A 19,517-nucleotide genomic window follows, 5' to 3' on the forward strand; every position below is an offset into this window, starting at 1 on the left:
TCATAACTGACATCCACGCTGAAAACGTTGCGGCACCTAAAAGACACAGAAAAAGATCTCAGTTCAATGCAAATACGAAAGGGGTGCATCGCGCATCGCGCTCTCACTCACCTTCAGTGCAACTCAACTCAGCAGCACGCTGCCATCCCTGGACGCCGGCCATCATCTAAGGAAGGAAAGGAACAAAGTTAGAGAACTGTTCAAAAGACTCATTATACTTACCTGTCGGACTCTTGCCAGTGAAGTAACTAGGCAGCAAAGAGCCTGCATCAATCAACGCCCCCCTGTGCTGAAAGCAGGACGGAGAGCACACTATCCAAGAAAACAAGGTGAGCTGTGGATCAAAGGGAAGGGTCGGACCTCGGGGAAGAAGGGGTTCAAGCACACAGAGACAATAGGGAATTAAACTCTACCAATCCTGTGTTTCAGTCCCAGTCTCCAGTCTAATAGCCTCCAGGGAAGGGTTCAAGGTCGTAAGAGGTCAGACAGGCTGAGTGACATCCCCGTGGATACCAGGTGAGCATTACACATAGGGAGTACACCATAACGGAATGCATAAACAACACAATCTTACTGCACTGCTACTGTAAAGGGGAACAAAGAACGAATGGGCAGAGTAACGACTGGAAAGTGCTAAGAGCTGAACGTCACTACAATGTAGTAAGGACACTAAACTTTGTCTAATAATTGCAGAGGTGCTGCAGTACGCAACAGTACAGAAGCATAACATGTCTTTTTGTAGCGCAGCAATGGCAAGCACCTTAGAGTGGCAGGAAGAACATTTCCCTCAAGACGCAATGATTTTCTATAGTAACCCATTGGTACGCAAAGTAGTGTGAACCGTAAATTATGTAATATACATTGCTGCATGTACACCAAACAGATTCTCTTTTCGGTAAGAGAACATATTGGAAAGGAAAGCAAGGCAGTGCAAGCGGTAACCCTTCCACAACTGCATACGGACATAGATAAGGAAAGAAACTCTGGAAATGGACAGCGTGGAAGTCAAAGTGGAAAAATTGGTTAACAATTGTACCGCTTTAAGGGTTGCATACAAGGATATATTTTGGAGTAAATGAAACAGCACTGGCACACCGCACGTGTACTCCTTCCCCAGGTCGGAGCCCGCCATCTCCTCAAAAACCGTTTCATGGGACACGTTACGGTGATACATCAATCTCTTCCTCCCCTCACAACCGAGTTGTGCAAATCCCCATTTTCCCACAATAAATATCCACTTCTGCTACCCCTTCCCTTTCCTAATGGAGTCTATGCATGTGCACAAGTAAACAGTATTAATGAGAATGTTGCTGAGTGTTTCTGTGGTATTCCTTTTTTCCTGAAATGGGGTTCTGACTCAGCGGCACACAGTCCTCATTGTAATGACCAGAATTGTGAAAAAGGTAGATGTCCTACGGACACCGCAGCTGTCCGACCTATCCACAATGACAATGGAGGCATCTGTACGCCACCAGCAGGCTCCGCATGTCCGCATGTTGTCCACCACCTATCAATGCATGTGGGAGCGGACGTTTGTGCATAGTGCAAGTACACGCATGTGTATCTGTTCCTCTGTGTCCTGGTAACTTCGTCACTGTGCAGCATATTGAAAGGAACGTTAATTAGGTTGGGGCGTCCACCCACGTCCTACAGTTAGCTATACAGATAAACATCCCACCTGATGTACACTATAAATAGCCTGGGTCTCCCAAAATGGTCGACACACAAGTGCCGCATTATTAGTCAGTAAAGGAGTCGCAACAGTGTGCGTAGGACATGCATGCACATGTATTCCGCCCAAAACAGCGCCAGCGGACAGTCATCCCAAAGGAGACAGTGGTGATGTCACCATGCGACCACACCCAAGCTGCGCATAGGCCCTAATTCCGGGACAGGAGCTGGATCCCCGAACAATGGCAAAGTGCAGGGTTGAGTAATGTACAGAGTGTTTTTTGAAAAGTACATGCTTACAAACACACCACAATGTGCCGTTGCAAATGAATGTATGTTTTGGAACAATGTAGGCCTGCTTTCTGGGTGAATGTTGTCCACAGCAACCCTACAAAAGGGAACACCCCAGAGGTGCTGTGCTGTCTGTTTGCAGCTTTTCAGAACAGAGTAGCAGGCCAAATAGGTTTGCCCTGTAAGTAATGGTGAACCAAATCTGCTGTGCTACAGTGCGTCTGCAACTATTAGCAACCATGTCAGTCCGGCTGAGTACGCACAGTAATGGAGAAAATTATGAACGGGCCTTGCTGTGACCCACACCCGTAGCAGTGATAGTCCCCATTGTCCCAATCTCATGGGCAGCTAGCGGAAAACGGGAGTATGCGCACATGCGTTTCCCCAAGGACGGTGAGGGCCATGCCCCAATGAAGCAGAAAAATTCCTTCTTCCCTTTCCAGTTTCTTCTTTGCAGCACGCCGTCATTGCGTTCCACACACTTCCACCAGTAACATTGAAGAGCTCTCCATGTAACAGTATCAGTTCTGTACAACAGTTCTCTGCGTGCATACCACACCCAGAAACATTGTTGTGCAATCCCTGTGGCTCCACAGTCCCATTTCCATGGCTGCCATCCTGAAAATCCCCAGATGTGGCTTTCCTGCGGCGTGCGAGCATGGGGGAATAACGTGAAATCAGGGTACGGGGAGTTCATTGTAAGGGGAGGCTCTGAAAAGAGGCTTTTTTTCAGAAGCTTCTGGAGAAACACCTTTTTTTCACTTTTTATTTGATTTTGTGTTTTATTGTGCAGATATTGTTACAGTAAACTCTTCATCACATTTTGTAGACAGGCAAACAAAACAGCATTACCAATAGGCGACAAAGAAATGCCATTTGCTTGAAAAATAAATCCACATTTCCATAACTAATGAGGTAATTGTTGCAGAAAAACATCCCAGCAGCGGACACAAAAGTATACATGCTTCTGTTGATGAGACACCTTCCTGCCTCTGGCTCGGAACAACATCCAGGAGCATTGTCCCATACTCTTTGTGATGTTATGGATGAGAAAAGTATGTTGTGAAAAAGCCTCTTCACTAGATTTAGCAACCTCTTCAGTGGACGGAACAAACCTAAAAAAGACACGGAACCCATATGCATGCCGCCGTAGTGGATGACGATAACATTGGCTCTAGCAAAAGTGGCTAGGTCTTTGCAAAGTGCATGCATGTTGGCAGAACTGCGCTTGTAGATACCGTTCCACAGTGCGTCCACTCCTTAAAAACCGAAATTGCCATCAAAGTTCCTTTCCAGGGCATACTTGTGCAGATTTAGTAGAAATGCATCACATATAGGGACGCAGAGTATAATGTACAACAGTTTGACCGCCCCTTCCTGTGAACCACACCCATAGTATCTAATTGGATAATCCCAAAAGTCCCATGTCCATTGGCCAGCAAGATAAGAAGCGCAGATTGTGGCACATACAGTGCCCAAAGTACTGCGAAGGCCCGCACCCCAGTAAAGCAGGAGCAGTCCTTCTTTCCTTTCAACTACCTTTTTGTCCACCAAGACCTCCTTGGGTATGGGTAAATAGGCACACATGATTCCACCAATTCCATCCAAGACGATTTGTGCATCCACATTCATCCACATGCACACCCATCACCACAAAATGAAGGTACGGAAACTTTTTCTGCACTATGTGTATGACTGTGTTATAAGTGCCTCTGCGCACGGTATCTGCCATTGAGCGGTCATTACGTTCTTTAAAAGCAAACTGTTTTTTCCCCATCCCCTACCATGAATTGGCACTTCAGTGATATGTGCTTGCAACGTTCTCATTTACCCATACCATACAGTGTAATATCGAAACAGAAACTCTCTGCTTTCCTTCCGACAATGCTACGAAATGTTTTCCCCACTAACCCACCTTCTACATAAATCATAAAAAAATGCCACCAATCATAGCATTGGATGTATTGTACCAAGCAAAAGCAACTTTCCAAAGGATCACTGTCTGCACAGCTGTACTTCTGTCTAGGCTGCACTATTGCAACAGGCTCTTTTGAAATCTGCCCCCTTCTACTCTCTGCCCTCTGGAATGCATCCAGAAGAAGAGTTGTCGACTTGTGATGATATCTCTTCTGCACTGAAATGTTGCCAATAGCTCTGAGTGGCTGCGAGGAATAAAGTGAGAAGACTCTGCATTATGCAGAAGGCCTTACTGGTCCTTGGGACCTGAATACCTTCAACTCTAACCCCCTATATAGCTGCGTGCGTGAGATCTTCCCTCATCCGCCTCCAACTCCCACAGGGTCAGGCGCTTCTGCAAAAAAACAGTTGGTGGTAGATGCGCCTTTTTGCCTTTGGCCTCCCTCTGCAACAGCCTCCCTGCGCCCTGACACTTGAGGGGAACCATCGCCAGTTCCGGAAGCACCTCAAAGCCTTTCTCTTAGCGGCTGCTGTTTCTGCTCCTCTCCCCGGCTAACTGCCTGACGTAAACTGATTCTGCACTGGTCACCTGGTGACTCTGTGATGTTGGGCCCATGTTACCTCCCCCCGCCAGGCAAACCCCTGCACTGGCTTTATAGCAAACCCTGCACTTGAGAACTGTTTTCTGTATGCCTAACAGTACATCCCCCACCTTTTGTGTTCCCTTATCCGTGCACTTGGCAAAATTGGCCCGTATTTTTTACTTATTTTCATTTATTCTTCTTCCCATGTACTGTACCTTCCCCCCCCTCCACCCATGCACTTGGGTGATCTCAATCACACCTGGCCTAGTATGGTCATTGTCTCTGTCTCCCCTCTGTTTCTCCTCCCTTGCCTCGTTGCACTTTCCTAGACGTGTGTGTAGGCGCATTACGAATGCCATAGCATACAATTGCACATCATATGACATCATTCATACAATGCATGCACAACAGTAGGAGGCCTGCCACTTACCATGTACACTGCAAATGTGTTTTTGTTTTCCACAGTACCCCACTTACTGCACACTTTAAAACAAATACATATAGTTCATGTCTACACCCAGGATGCCTGCCCCTTACCATGCACACTTCCATCGTAGCCTTCTGCACTTCGTTGTGCAAAGAGACCTTCTTGCACAGTGTTTGCGTACATACCAGACCCACCAACCTTATAAAGCAGTGTCTTTTGCTCCACAGTTTCATTTCCATGGCTCCCATCCAAAATATGGCTGGATGTGGCACGTGGAAGTGTGAAATTACAGCGTAATCCGCTGAGTTCTTGTGCTAGAGATGGAGAGGGTTTGGGGAGGTAAGTGTAAAACAGTTTAGGGGTTTGGGTCTGCATTACCGTCTCAGAAAACACATTTTTATTCCTGTTTTTGTTATGTACATGCTTGCATACCATTTTATTATCTCTTTCGATGAGTTTCTTTTTGCTTCTCCTCCTGACATTTGTACGGACTGAACATCAACGCTTCTCTTATAGTCCTACAGGATTGTCTGCAACGCTTCTTGCAGAGTGGCAAACAAAACAGCATTGCCAATGGAGGTCAAAAAATGCCATTTCCTTGGAAGCACTGCAAATCTTGCTTTTTAGTGCTGCACATAAAGTCACACATGCCTCTGTTAATGAAACACCTCCTGACCTCTGGCTGTGGGCAAATTACACCGGCATGGTCCCATGCATCTCTTGGAGGTATGGAGGAGAAAATCACCTTGGCAGTTGGAAAAATCTGCATCACTGCTGTCATAAACTTCTTGAGGTGACGGAGCAAATGTGAGCATGACATGTACCCCAAATGTAGTGCTCCATAATGCACAAACACAACATCTACAGCACCGACAGAGGCCACACATATACAAAGGAGAACCATGGCACCGAAACCCCACTCATAGACTATGCCCCAAAGAGCATCCACTCCTTCCAACTGAAAGTTAGTATCAAAGCCTCTTACCACGGCATCCCTGTGCAGATCTTGCGCAAAGGTATCACCCACGATGAGCAATCTGCGTCTGTCCATCTCTGTCATCCTCACTGCATTGAGGTTTGGGGAAATATATCACTGCCCCTTCCTGTGAACCACACCCTCGACAACTGATTGGATAATCCCCACAGTTCCATTTTCAAAGGCACCATGCTCAGAAGGGCACATTGTAGCATCTGCACCTTCCCAGCTACCCCCCATTAAAAAGAGGCATTTATTCTTCCGTTTCCACTATTGTATATGCAACACTCCTGCATTAGGGAGTATTCAATAGTCACACATGCATGTAGCATTCACATCCAAGACCTCCACATCGAACACTATCATTTCTGCACTGCAGTGCAGACGTACCTTTACATACTCACAATACAGGTCTTGTGTCAAGTGAAAGCACCTCCAGGTAACAGCTCTCCAAACCGATCCACGCTTTCAGCGTCCACATTCACCCAGAGTGGCACACAGCACCACGAACTGCAGGTAGCCATAGTTTCTTTCCTTCCAGCATTCCACCAACTCCAATGATACAATACTTCAAAGTGCATTACAGTAGTTAGTAATCTGTGCAATGAACATTACTCAAGCACATACACTATGTAGTTGAACCCTATGCACTTGTAGATACACACCTTCTCACCACAGTACTCAGTGGACAAATGGCAGAACTGTTCACTCCATAAGCTCCTGCCATGCACTGGAAAATGTACCATCTGCGAACAATGAGCACACCCATGGAATCAACAATGCATGCACAACTCACAAACCAGACACGAAACACAACAATCTGAGGAGTAGTTGCAATCAACCCACATAGCTGTTTGTGTAAGGCTTCCAGCCATACATCCAAGACGCTAGGGCCTCACCACACATAGCACACCCTAGTGCACCCCATGTTTTACTCCTCATGTCATGTGTAATGCATTCCCCATCTGCACCTGCGCCTGCCACCTTTCACCCTAGCCACATCTTTGCTTGCATGGCTCCATCACGTTGCGTTGGCTGTGCTGAAAGGTATGTGAGTGGCTCTGTACATTGTGCATATTGCAACTTTCTGATGCTGATGACGTCCTTTCATGGCACAATATGTTAAAACACTTCCTCAAGCAAGGGTATTTTAAAGGGCATCCCATAGCAATTGGAAATCCTAACATATGGCTCCCTAATGTGCACGTGCGAATGACCTACACCATATGCTCGTGAACGCATATCACCTCAATTTGGTTGTTCACCAAGTGTAAAATGCTCTTTGCACCCATTATTCAAAGGTCACCATCCTCAGAGAGATGCAGAGGCAACTCTGCATGGCTGCATTATGGTGTGCTGGCTGTCATCAAGGGATAGGCTTTTGGGTAAATGGCAAACGGCCTATGGCCTTTGGCCATGTACCCAATAGTCTAGGCCTTACCCACACCCAGCACTACATAATGGCCTCATGAAGGTGATCATTTGCCACATACCACAATCCACAAACGTAACATAGGATGGGTGGTGCAAAGGGCAAGTCATGCCAAATGCCAATAGCACCATGTGTTTCTCTAATTTCCAAGGTGGTGGCATAATCTACACCATATGATACTGGACGCATATCAGGTCACTTGTGCTGTTCTACCATGTCTACAAAGTCCTGCAGAACCATTTGTTGAATGTCACCACCATGGAGACATGCATACTTAAAACTGGATGTCTGTGTTATGGTAGCGTGCTATGGTGCAGACCTAGGTTCTTCGGTGCCTGGCCTACGGCCTCTGGCCTTTTGCCATACACCCAACAGTGCAGGCCTTGGTCCTACCCAGCACAGCATAACAGAGTCATGCAGGTGAACAAGTGGCCAGGTACATGCGGGTCACCCCTAGCCACTTCTAAGCATCCACTACTTCACCACTGCACCCACAGGACACACTAGAGGAGTCGTCACTCCATCAGGTTCAGGCATGTACTACACAGTGTAAGAATTGCAAACTATCCCCACAACCATGAAAGGAACATTTTATGCAATGATCACAAACCACACACGGAAGGCAACAAAGTGAAACCTACTTGACCCCAGGGAACATACTTGTCGGTGCAAAGTGCCCACCCATTCATCGAAGGGGCTACAGGCTTAGCACACAGAACACACTGTACCGCACTGTATGTTTCAAGTTTCATGTGATCTTCATTGTACTCCCCTTCTATCATTGCTCTACCATCACTGACTGCTAGGGCATCACCACACACAGCACACCTTAGTAAAACCTATGTTTTATGCCTCATGTCATGGTAATGCACTCCCCATCTGCAATTGTGCCTGCCAACTTTCACCCTGGGCACATCTTTACATGCATGGCTCCATGCCATTGTGTTGCCTGTGCTGAACGATATGTGAGTGGCTGTTTACCACATGTTAGTAGACCCAGATATCACTAATTATTTGGGATGTACATTTCAGCTCTTTGCAACAAAAGTACTGGTCATATTTCCACCAAACACACGAAAGCACGCTTTCTGACCCAAGTCACCGCTCCTGCCACAAATTTGGTGAAAATCCGTCCAGCCGTTCGGCCTGTAGCCGTGCGCAAAATTTTTCCCCATTCAGTCTATTGAAAAAAAAAGTTTTTTCTGACCCCCCTATAACTTTTGCCCCCCTGCACGAAACCTCACCCAACTTGCCGAAAAAAATCAGAGCCAGCCGTATACTTTTTTTTTGCAAAGTTTGGTGATGATTCCTCCAGGGGAAGCGAAGTTATAAGACGCCGAAAAAGTGCTCTACCTGTGATCCTATGAGTTTAGCAACTTAACCATAACTACATGGATGCTACCGCGTGCCATGTAATATATATATATATACATGGGGTGCGCTAGGGTGTGCTATGTGTGGTGAGGCCCTAGCGTCTTGGATGTATGGCTGGAAGCCTTACACAAACAGCTATGTGGGTTGATTGCAACTACTCCTCAGATTGTTGTGCTTCGTGTCTGGTTTGTGAGTTGTGCATGCATTGTTGATTCCATGGGTGTGCTCATTGTTCGCACATGGTACATTTTCCAGTGCATGGCAGGAGCTTATGGAGTGAACAGTTCTGCCATTTGTCAACTTTCTGATGCTGATGACTTCCTTTAATGGTGCAATGTGTTCAAACACTTTCTCAAGCAAGGGTCTTATAAGGGCCAAACCATAGAAAATGCAAATGGTGACATGTGGCTCCCTATTCTGCAACAGGGGCAATGATGAACAGCATATGATAATGTACGCATAGCAGCTCACTTCTGCTGTCCTACCAAGTGTACAATGTCCTCTGCAACCATTGTGTGCTACTCACCAAGTTCAAATGCATGCAGTGTGACTACATCGCTGCATTATGTTCTGGTGGCTGTGATGAAGGCCTAGGCTTTTGGGTGCATGGCCTAAGGACTCCAATCTTCGGCCACGCACCCAACAGTCTTGACCTTGGCCACACTCACCACAACATAACAGAGCCATGCAGGCGACCATGTAGGCATGTGCCAGAAATCACAAAGGCAACATATGCACCAGCGCTTCTACCCAACTGCCGCACCATAAAGCAGGGAGGCAAGGACACCTGTTCCACTTACCGTAATGCAGAAACATATCGCTGTGTTTGGCACTGCTACCCACTTCCAATCACAAAGCATACCAATCAAATAAGACAATCTTCACAACATTGGGCTTGCTCCCAACACTCTAGTACGTGCATAGAACTGCAACACTTACTATTCTGCGAATTGCACACTACGCAAGCACATATAAGAACCAGTTGCACCGTGACCTCTTCCATATGTATACTATTCCGTTAGGGCACCCACTGGACACACCGCACGACTGATCACTGCAGTATCTCCATCCATACACACCGACATATGTAGGTTGTTCTACCAAACACCACACCCATGCAACCAACATTGTGTGCACTGCAGCCAAACTACACACAAAAAGCAACAATGTGCACCTACTTTCAACCAGTGGACATACCTTTTCAACCAGTGGACATACTTTTCTGTGCTAGGGCTGCAGCCATGCATCGAAGGGGATACGGATTTACCTCACACTGCACACCACAGTACATGCTATGTTTAAATCCTCATGTCTCGTGGAATGCACTCCCCTTCTGCAAATTTGCCTGCAACCACTCATCACAGGAAGATATTGCTGCTGCAGCTGGCATGCCATAACGAAGGCTGCCTGCAATGACCACAAAAGATTGTGCATTGGCGGAGCATGCACTGATAGCACTGGTACACCACCGTCTTCTTCTAATGAGATATATTACATGAAGCACTTTTCACTCCCGCACCCTTTCCATCCCTTCTTCCCACCACCAGATGCCGTAGACTTTGTTTTCTGGCTCTTTCGCCTCTGCATTGTCCTCTGATACATGCCGCCATCGTGAAACACTTTTGACACACATCCCGTCACCGTACACTGCAGTGAATTAAAAATGTTGACTGCGAAGGGAAATGGGATGCTGGAGCGGAGCCAGATATGACTCAATTCAGTGCGCACACTGCTAAGTACAAAAGGTCCAGCCATGAACACAAGGGGCCTCATTACGACTCAGGCGGTAAGGGGTTTACGGCGGCGTAAACAGCGCCGACCCTTACCGCCTGATTCCGAGGTCCCTTAGCGCCATGGAGGTTTTAACACCTGCTTTTAGCAGGTGTTAAAATCCATGGCGCTAAGGGACCTTGATGTTAATTACGTCACCGTAATTTACGGTGGCGTAATTAACGCCTTCCCCACTCCCATTATGCCCTATGGGGCAAAAATGGGAATGGGGAAGGGTAAATGGGGATTGGGGACTTACCGCCCCGACAACCTCGGAATGGGGCGGTAAGTCCGCCAACCACCATGGCGTAAACATAGTTTACGCCATGGTGTTAAAGGTACGACCCAGGCAGTAACTTACCGCCTGGGTCGTAATGAGGCCCAATGGCTTAGAGCCTTGCCACACACACCACAACACTATCCTCCGATACACCATGGCCATAATATATATATTACACGGCCACGGTAGTGGCCGTGTAGTTATGGTTAAGTTGCTGTTTCTATAGGAAGAGCACTTTTTGGGCAGCCTATAACTCTGCTCCCCCTGGACGAATCCTCACCTAGGTTTTCAAAAAAGGTATATAGGCCACTATGAATTTCTTTGCAAAGTTTGGTGATGTTTGTTCAAGGCAGGGGGGGAGTTATAGGGGGGTTCCCAAAACGTCATTTTTTCCCATAGACTGAATAGGGGAAAAACTTTGTGCACGGCTACAGGGCAAACCGCTGGACAGATTTTCACCAAATTTGCGGCAGGGGCAGGGGCTTGGTCCCGAAAGCGTGCTTTAGTAAATTCGGTGACCTTCCATGCAGTACTTTTCTTTAAAATGACCAAAAAGTAGGTCTCTAAAAATTAGTGATATCTATGTCCGCTCCGCGGTCACACTTCCCTGTTCGCTCCGCGGACAAGATACCGATTGGCTAAGGGACTGGCATCATGACCGCAGACATGCAAGGTCTCTGCCAATTGGTTGCAGTGAGACGTGTTCTGCATCAGATTGTTTGGGTGCACCCGACATCTTGGATCCGCCGACAGCGGAGCGGCAACCAGTGGCAACATGCTATTTGGAAAACTATTTTGCTGTGTCATAGTGCTTGGGGAGGTTCAGACAGTAAGATATGGGTGAAAAACTGCATTTGTTCTTCCGGTAGGTGTTCATGATGTATTTTCTATGCCTGCCTTGTATGGGATGTTTGAACGTACAGAAAACGAGGGGTCTAATAAGGGTACTACTTCAGTCCGTCCTGTGCACAGGGAACTTGAAACTGTTCTGAGGACACGCGTGGTGTTAGAGGAGCGGCAATCAGCGGCAACATGCTATTTCGAAAACTATTTTGCTCTGTCATAGTGCTTGGGGAGGTTCAGACAGTAAGAGATGGGTGAAAAACTGCATTTGTTCTTGTGGTAGGTGTTCATGATGTATTTTCTATGCCTGCCTTGTTTGGGATGTTTATACATACAGAACACGAGGGGTCTAATAAGGGCAGTATTTCAGTCCGTCCTGTGCACAGGGAACTTGACACTGTTCTAAGGACACGCGTGGCATTAGAGAACATTGAAATTGAGTACATGCCGTAATTACATTATTTTTTCCTATGGGTATGCTATTCATTAGTACGCCGCCATGGGTGTGACATGCTGCGGTGGTTGTGGCCAGGGCCTAGAGTCTTGGATGCATGGCCGTAGGTCAAAGGCCATACATCCAAGACTGTAGGCCCTGGCCACAACCACCGCAGCATGTCACACCCATGGATACACCTGTAGTATTGATTATTGATTAGATGATTGTGGGGAGTGTGTACAGTCTTGGGTGCATGGCCAAAGGCCATGCACCCAAGAACAAAGTTGTAAGCAATGGAGGTCTAAGCCACTGCACACCCATACCTTGTAATATCTATGGACATACAGCTAGGAGTCCAGCCTATGGCCAGAAGCACTGAAGCATATCAAACCCTTAGATACACCCGTACTACCGCACATCACTGAGGTGGTTGTGGGGAGGGCCTGCAGTCTTTGGTGCATGGCCAAAGGCCATGCACCCAAAATCAAACTTATAAGCTCTAAATTTATAAGCCAACGTGGATTTTACATAGTGTGGTGGTTGTGGACAGGACATCGACTTTTGGATGCATGACTGAAGGCTGTATGCCATACACCGAAGAGTGTAAACCCTGCCGACAAGCACTGCACAACATCACATTCATACATTCATCTATGTATCTGGTAGGTGTGGCCAGGGCCTAGAGTCCTGAGTACGAATTGAGTACATGGTACAATTATTATGCTTCATTGTGTAGGTGTGTTACTCATGTATAAGCGACCATGGGTGTAATATGCTGTGGTGGCTGTGGCCAGGGCCTAGAGTCTTGGGTGCATGGCCGTAGGCTGTAGGCCGTAGGCCATACTTCCAAGAATCTAGGCCCTGGCCACAACCAGCACAGCATGTCACAGCAATGGATAGACCTTTAGTATTGCTTATGGATCAGGTGGTTGTGGATAGTGTGTAGTGACTTGTGTGCATGGCCAAAGGCCATGCACCCAACAACAAAGTTGTAAGCACTAGAGTTATAAGTTACTGCACACCCACACATTGCAATATCTATGGACAAACAAATAAGAGTCTATACTATGGCCTCATCCTCTGCAGCATACCACACCTATACATATATCCGTAGTATCGCACATCACTCAGGTGGTGGTGGGGAGGTCCTGCACTCTTGGGTGCATGGCCGAAGGCCATGAACCCTACAACAAAGTTATAGTCTGTTAACTTTTAAGGCTACATGGATTTTATATAGTGCGGTGGTTGTGGACAAAACGTAGACTTTTGGGTGCATGGTTGCAGGCTGTAAGCCATACACCCAAGCATGTACACACTGCCCACAACCACTGCAGCATATCACATTCATACATCATACCCATACATTTGATTACGTATCTGGTAGGTGTGGGCAGGGCCTAGAGTCCTGGGTACAAATTGAGTACATGCTACACTTATAACATTTCATTTAATGGGTGTGTTACTCATGTATAAGCGACCATGGGACCATGGTGTAATATGCTGCAATGGTTGTGGCCAGGGCCTAGAGTCTTGGGTGCATGGCCATAGGTCGAAGGCCATACTTCCGCGACTCTAGGCCCTGGTCACAACTACCGCAGCATGTCACAGCAATGGATACACCTGTAGTATTGCTTATGGGTCAGATGGTTGTGGAGAGCGTGTAGAGACTTGGGTGAATGGCCGAAGGCCCTGCACCCAAGAACAAAGTTGTAAGCATGAGAGTAATAAGCTACTGCACACCCATACATTGCAATATCCATGGACATACAGCTAAGAGTCTATATTGTCGCCACATCCACTGCAGCATACCACACGTATTGATACACCCATAGTATCACACATTACTCAGGTAGCTGTGGGGAGACCCTGCACTCTAGGGACTCCCCAAAGGCCATGCACCCAACATGGCCAAAGTGTAACGCTCACCTGATTCTCGCAGAGGCGCCGGTCTTGACTGGGCGACTACCGTATCTTCAAAGGTGATGTGCAGCACCTGGTTGGCTCTTTGGGCTGGACCTCTGTGCCCTGTATGCCTGACGTGCAGAGTAAGATGTCTGCAGATAGAAAATACGGGGTTAATGAACTGGGGTTATTGGGGTGTCCCTATCTCTTTCCTCTTCTCCTCTCCTGTAGACCCCCACAGGTTAACGCTCTCACCTTAGGTAAGTGAATGCCGAGCTCTCCATCTGCCTCGGGGCACGGTGCTGTAACCAGTTTCTTCACTGGATAGGTAGCGCAGGCCTCTTGACTTCAGAGGACTGCTGTCCATCATTTACTGCACGAACGGTAAGTTTCGAGTAACTCAAATGTCTTTAAAGTCTTTAATAATGATGTCTCTTGTTTTGCAGGGTTCCGGCGATGGCGGATGACGGGCTGAAGTGAGTTGAAGATGGAGCCCGTGTGATGAATAGAAGCGCCTGGAAGCACGTAAGTAAGCGCTTGTTGCCAGCTTCACGATGCGCTCTAACTGTCTTTTTATTTTGCAGGTACAAGTTCGGAGCGGCTGCAGGGTGCCGGGATACCCACTGGGTTAGATGTGGAAAGGAGTAATGGCACGTGAGTATAAAGTTCCCCAATGTCTTTAAACGCACCTTGTTTTGTCTTTCAGATGCGGGATGCAGCGCCAACGGCCTCCGGAGCGTGCGAAGAGTTGGTAAGCTTTTGTCTTTCAGATGCCGGAATGCAGTGCGAAGACCTCCGGAGCGCACGAAGAGTAGGTAAGCCTTTGCCTTTCAGATGCCGGAATGCTAACCTGTTCTTTCTTGTCTTTATAGGTGTTGGTGAAGACTGGATTCACGATGGTAAGCCTTTTTCCTTAGGCCCAGGACCGGATGCAGAAGACACGATGAGCGTTCTGCTGCAGAGGGTGCAGAATAACGCAAAGCAAGATTCATCCACCGGGTGTGGTTTAAATAGCCTCCTGTAGTGCTTAGGTGTCTCCTTCCACAGCCACGCCTAAGTAAGAAAAGAGTTCCTGGTAAGAAAAGAGTTCCTGCCTTCCAGAAGAGTTCCAGTGTTCTGAATCTAGGGAGTGGCTCCAGCCCCACCCAACAGGAAAAGTAGTTCCAAACAGAAGAGGATCAGAGGCTCAACTGGCAGGCAAGTAAGCAGCATGGTCTGCTGCAGGTAAGTCCACCCAATCATTATGAGCCCGGCGCTTCCAGCGCTGGGACTGGGCATATTTATGAGCCTGGTGCCACTGGCGCCAGGACTGGGTCCAAAAGGTCCCAATTGGGACTGGTTGGCACTCAGAACCTGGGTTATGGATCTGCTTCCAAGGGAGTTGGGAAAACCCTGACCTTTTGGAAGCAGAGATCATGACAGTACCCCCCCTCAAGGCCCCTCCCAAACCGGGCTTCTCCGGGGGTTTTGGCTTGTCAGGAAATGTTCGGTGAAATCTTTTGATTAGGCGAAGAGCGTGGACATATTCAGCAGGTTCCCAGGATCTCTCTTGGGGGCCGTAGCCTTTCCAGTCAATTAGGTAGAATAGTTTAGATTTGGAGATCTTGGAGTCCAGAATGCTTTTGACTTCAAACTCGAGTTCTCCATCAACTAGGATAGGTTTTGGAGATTTGGTTAGTCGGGTTTGAGGTTGCACGGGCTTTAATAGAGAGATGTGGAAGACCGGATGTATCTTCATGTGCGGGGGCAAGTCCAACTTGACCGCTACTGGGTTTACTATGGTAGTGATGGAATAGGGACCAAGGTATCTTGGGTTGAATGTGCGTTGCCCTTTTAGAGATAGATATTTGGTGGATAACCAGACTTGATCCCCTACTTGATAGTGAGGGGCTTCCTTCCGATGTTGATCTGCTCCTTTCTTGTATTGTTCTTTTGCCCTTTGAAGGTGAGAAACAGCTTCCTTAAAGGCTTGGGTGATTGTAGAATGCAGGTAGTCCACTGCTGGTGTTTCAAGATCTTGGAGGGGATCCAACTCCGAGGTTCGAGGGTGGCTGCCGTACAAAAGAAAAAACGGGGTTTTCCCAGTTCCCGAATGGACAGAGTTATTGTAGGCATACTCGGCTATCCAAAGGATATCTTTCCAAGTTTTTTCAGTTTGTTGCAGCATGCAGCGTAAATACTGTTCCAGAGTTTGATTGGTCCTCTCGGTTTGTCCGTCGGTCTGAGGGTGGTGACTGGTCGATAGTCTCACATCAATTTGAGCCGACCGACAGCAACTTCGCCAAAAATGAGAAATAAATTGACTACCTCGATCCGAAATTAGAACCGAAGGAAAACCGTGCAGTCGGACGATGTTTTCGAGAAATTCTCGGGCCAGAGTTGCTGCTGTTGGCAAGCCTTTGAGCGGAATGAAATGCGCCATCTTGGAGAATAAGTCCACGATTACTAGAATCGTATTGTATCCGGAGCATGGAGGTAGATCGGTGATGAAGTCCATAGAAAGCGTATGCCAAGGGCGAGGTGGGATGTCAATAGGGCGTAAGAGGCCTGCTGGTCTTTCCTTTTGACTCTTGTTTTGGGCGCATACTCCACAGGACATTATAAAGTCTCTGATATCTTTTTTCCAAGACGGCCACCAGAAGTAGCGCTTGATCTTTTCTGAGGTCTTGGCTATACCGGGATGACCTTCCATTAAAGAGTCGTGATAACAAGAGATTACTTTTTTCTGTAAATCTGTGCTGGGTAGGTATAATCGTTCTTGGAAATACAATAAGTTGTCCTTTACTGCAAAGTCCTTTCCCTGCAGATGCCAATTCTGTATGTCTGCTGGAGTTACAAGTTGCCTGGCTTTATCCTTAACTTCCTCTATGGATTCTGTGGCGATTACACCCAGAATTCTTTGTTCGGGAATGATTGGTACAGGTTTAGGGTTGATCAAGTGTTCTTCCACTCCCATCCGAGAAAGGGCATCGGCTTTACCGTTCTTTGTACCAGGTCGATAGGTAATTATGAAGTCAAACTCGGCAAAGAATAATGCCCAACGGAGTTGTCTAGAGGATTGGGCTTTTGCGGTTTTCAAATATTGCAGGTTTCGGTGATCCGTAATCACAGTGACGGTGTGTCGGGCCCCCAGCAGATAATGCCGCCAAGCCTTAAAGGCAGACTTGATAGCCAGAAGTTCCTTGTCAGTAATCGTGTAATTGACTTCAGGAGGCGAGAATTTGCGGGACCAAAATGCCACGGGATGCAACTGATTGGTTACCGGGTCCTTTTGTGATAGAACTGCCCCCATGGCAAGGCTTGAAGCATCAGTTTCCACGATGTAGGGGAGTTCGGGGCAAGGGTGTTTTAAGATTGGTGCAGAGATAAATTTAGTCTTCAAATCCTGGAAAGCTTGTTCCGCCTCGGTAGACCATTCAAAACGTTTGTTTTTCTTTAACAAGGCAGTGATGGGCTGGACTATTCGAGAGAACTCGGGGATAAACCTGCGGTAAAAGTTAGCGAAGCCTAACATGCTTTGCACACCTTTTACGGAGGATGGTGATGGCCATTTGAGAACTGCATCGACCTTCTTTGAATCCATACGCACTCCGCCAGGTGATAATATGAATCCCAAGAATTCAACTTCAGTCACGTTGAAAACACATTTTTCCAACTTAGCGAAAAGTTTGTGTTGACGCAATCTTTCGAGGACCATTTTCACGTGTTTCCGATGTTCAGATTCCGATGAAGAATAAACGAGAATGTCGTTGATGTAAACAACAACACACACATCTATGAGCTCTCTGAGGACATCGTTCATAAAATATTGAAAGGCGGCCGGGGCATTGCAAAGTCCGAAGGGCATGACCTGATATTCAAATAGCCCATACTTGGTGCGGAAGGCCGTCTTCCATTCATCGCCCTCTTTTACTCGTACCAAGTGGTAAGCTCCTCTAAGATCCAGCTTTGTATATATGCATGCTTTTCTGACTTGGTCCAGGAGTTCAGGGATCAAAGGTAACGGATATCTATTCTTAACGGTGATCTGGTTCAGGGAGCGATAATCGATACAAGTTCTAAGGTCTCCTTCCTTTTTTGGAACGAAGAACAAAGCTGAAGAGGCAGGGGACTTGGAAGGACGAATAAACCCATTTGCCAGGTATTGATCCAGGTATTGTCGAAGGTGAAGGTTCTCAGGCTCGGTGAGGGCATAAATTCTACTACAAGGAGGAGTAGATCCAGGTATCAGGTCTATCTGGCAGTCATAAGACCTATGAGGAGGTAGAGAGTTAGCCTGCTCCTTCCGGAAAACATCTTGGTATTCTAGGTATTCGGGAGGTAACTGGGGAGTCTCTGAAGAAATTGCTGCCAGTGCAACGCCAGGTGGAGGGTGACAAGTAGAGACACATTCTGGAAACTGGACCGTTCTTGCTCGCCAATCGATCAGAGGATTGTGTTTCTCTAACCAAGGTATTCCTAGAATAATCTGGAACTGAGGGGCCTTGATCACATCGAACACGATCTTCTCATGGTGTCCATCTTGACTTACTAGCGTCACCTCTTGAGTGGTATGCGTTACTGGCCCGGAGGCTATCTCCGTACCATCCACCGTAGTAATGACGTCCTTTACAGCCTTGGGACAAAGAGTTAGATTCATCCTCAAAACCATTTCATGATCCACATAATTGCCGATGGCACCGCTGTCGACGTAAGCTTCAATTGCATGTAATCGATCCGGATTATCAGGGCTAATGAGGACCATAGGTATCACGAAATGCGAGGTTACGGAACTGGTTTTCACGCTCGGCAAGAGGACCTCTATTCTTGTCGGGCGAGGTCGTTTCCCTGCTCAGAGTTTGTAACGGTGGTAACTGCAGCTCCTACTGCCTTCTTGGCAGGTTTCACCGGACAGTCTCGAAGAAAGTGCCCTGAGTTTCCGCAATATAGGCATAATTGCAACTGTTTTCTCCTTTCCCGCTCCCTTTGTGTTAGAGGACCTTTCAGACCCCCTATTTGCATGGGTTCCCCGGAGTCTACTCCTTTGGAAGGAGTTGGTGGTTTGGAAAATACTCGAGCATCAAACTTGGAACGATCGGCCTTCCTGTTCTGCAGTCTGTGATCTATTTGAACGACCAAGTCTATATAATCCGAACAGTCTTGTGGGGGATTCACTACTTGGGCTAAAACGTCTTTGAGCTCTCCACGTAGACCTCTATAAAACAGCGTAATCCTTTTGTCCTCAGGCCATTGAGTTTCCACTATTAGTCTATTGAAAGATGCAATATAAGCCAAAAGGTCTTGATTACCCTGTCGCAACGAAAGAAGCTCATTGTCCAAGGCCTGCCCCTGTGCATGTCTTGCGAACAGTTTTTCCATACTAAGCTGAAAGGCTTGAAAATCATGGAGAACCGGATCATCTTGATTAACTAGAGGGATCGACCAGTCTGCCGCATTGCCACTAAGGTACGAAAGTACAAAAGCTACTTTAGCTTGATCAGTTGGAAAGGCTGCTGGCCGGCATAAGAAGTGCAACCGGCACTGATTGATAAATACCGCAAACCTCTTTGGGTCACCAGAAAATCGTTCGGGCGGAGCCAGAGGTACATTCCCAGGTAGGTTGATCTGCACTGGA

This window comes from Ambystoma mexicanum, chromosome 5q, assembly GCF_040938575.1.
Source record: "Ambystoma mexicanum isolate Mex_15411 chromosome 5q, UKY_AmexF1_1, whole genome shotgun sequence".
In the NCBI taxonomy this organism is placed as follows: Eukaryota; Metazoa; Chordata; class Amphibia; order Caudata; family Ambystomatidae; genus Ambystoma; species Ambystoma mexicanum.